We start from the raw sequence: 2334 nt of genomic DNA, 5'->3' as shown, positions 1-2334 counted from the left end.
TTGGTTGATTATGCTGAATGGGGGTGGCTGAATGGAGGCTCATAACTCAAATAGATTTCATATTATGTAGAATGGCCAACGCTATGCTAATCTCATCTGCTCATTGATGGAGGGAAACAAAGCAAAGCAGCATGGGAGACTTTTGGTAGTAGGAATGATCTGAGGGGACTGCGCAGAAAGTGTAGTGCCAAGTGTTTAGACATTTCTCTTTATTTGCAATTCTTTCTCACTCTCTATCTTTTTCATTTATCTTATTTTTTTCCTTATCTTCAGGGCTCAACAATAAAATACTTTTTTTTTCTTCTGCTGGCTCAGTTGACCCAGTAGTTTTGATTAGTATGTATCACAGGCTCCACCAAAAACATATATTTTATTTTTAGCTATGTGTATGTGTCCCACTGTAACTTATTTATTTAATAGTTTTCTTGACCAAAAGAAGAAGTAAAAAGCAGAATTTCAGTCAAGTAACCTTTATTTATATAGGTCTTTATACAATACAGAATGTGTCATAGCAGCTTTACAGTGCCAAACAGGAAAACAGTTTGGCAATAATGCAAGAGGACACTAACAAACAGTACATTTTTCAGATAAAGTCAGTTCATTGTTGATTCACTAAGGTCATCACCCAGTTCAGCTCTCTTCCAATAGTGTCTGTGCAATCAAGCTGACAATATTGCCAGAATTAAGCGTCCCCGACTAAGCAAGCCAAAGGTGACAATGGCAAGGAACCAAAAATCCATCGGTGACAGAAATGGAGAAAAAAACCTTGTGAGAAACCAGACTCAGTCGGGGGGCATTTATCCTCTGGCCAGACAAAACCAGCATGGTGTGGTTTAATTCCAGGCTGCAACACATGTCAGATTGTGGGGCGTGAAGAAATATTGAGCTGAGTATCAGCATAACAATGAATGCTAACACCATGTTTCCTGATGATATCTCCCAAGGGTAACATGTGAAGCGTGAAAAGCAGCGGTCCTAGTACTGAGGCTTGTGGTACTCCATACTGTACATGTAAATTATATCACAGTTAATTCATTAATTTAAGTAAATCTAAATTACGTATAACCTTAATACATATTTAACTCTTATTTATTTATTTTAGTTTATTTTTATAGTAGTATTTTTAGCTGTAACTTAGCTGGAATATAACTCAGTGACAGGTATGCATGTACATGCTGGAAAATGGCATACAGTGGTTTATCAGGAGTAGTGCAGCAGCGCTAGGTATATTTCTGTTAACCTTTTTTTTTTTTTACAGTAGTATTTGCAACAGTAATATTCAGTACATCACACAAAATGCAAAAAAGTTACAAGGCATAAAACCCATGTCTATGGGTCTATATTGTTGAGCCCTGACTTCTCTTTTTCTTTATTTCTCTCTCTCTCTCTCCTTATCTTTGTTTCACTCTCTTTCATGGACACACACACACTCACACATATTGGCACACTTGAAGTATGATTCATAAACTCTGTTCTTAGACTGTAACTCAGCTCGGGGATAACCCCCCCCCCCCTTTACCAGTGAAGGCCACAGCTGTAAATTTGGGCCTTTCTGAGTCAGCAAGAAGCCAAAGCTGAGACACAAAATTAGAGTGTTCTCTTCCACCAAAGTGCTCTTCATCTCCAAAAGATCTTTAAAGTGCTCAAAGATTTTCCCTCCATCAGATGTCTGTAATAGGCTCAATTAAATAATAAATGAACAACATAAATTCCAGTCATGGCTTTCTTGAAAAGGAGGGAGAAGAAAGAAAAGACAGATTTTTCTAAATGCCTAGATCAAGCTAAAAGGCTTTTGTGCTAGCTTTGGTCTTGTCGAATTATTGACTACTGTAAACTAGTGCCAAAATGTTTTTTTTTATTATTATGTCCAGTCCAGTCCAGTTTTTCTTTACTTAAGTTGCATAAACTTCCCAAAAGCCTACATCCGAACATCCCAAACCAGCATTATAACAAGAGTCTTGTTGATGTACATTTCAGTTGAACTGCTGTTCTCTTCATGACCTTTCACTCTCAGCTCTCTCTATTACATTGACTGAGACAGAGAAGTAATTGCTTTTGACAAGGTCTGAGCCATGGGGTGACCTTTAGTCTGCTGATGGTCAGCTCATCCACGTGAACCGCTTCTAGGGCCTCAAATAATCTCAAAAAAGTATATCTAACTCAGGACTGCTCAGTGTCTCTACCTAGAATATTCCACCATGGGCAACTCTGCAAGGGTCTAATGACTCAAAAACCAAAAACACTAAAATCTACTGTAGCATTAACTTGTGTCCTCATTTGATCTGGTAGTTTTATTCAAACTTTAACATTCATAAGGTCTAGATACAAATAATA

The sequence above is a fragment of the Sinocyclocheilus grahami genome, unplaced genomic scaffold, assembly GCF_001515645.1.
Source record: "Sinocyclocheilus grahami isolate Dianchi unplaced genomic scaffold, SAMN03320097.WGS_v1.1 scaffold17.1, whole genome shotgun sequence".
In the NCBI taxonomy this organism is placed as follows: domain Eukaryota; kingdom Metazoa; phylum Chordata; class Actinopteri; order Cypriniformes; family Cyprinidae; genus Sinocyclocheilus; species Sinocyclocheilus grahami.
The sequence above is the reverse complement of the archived record's forward strand: the minus strand, read 5'-3'. Positions refer to the sequence as shown.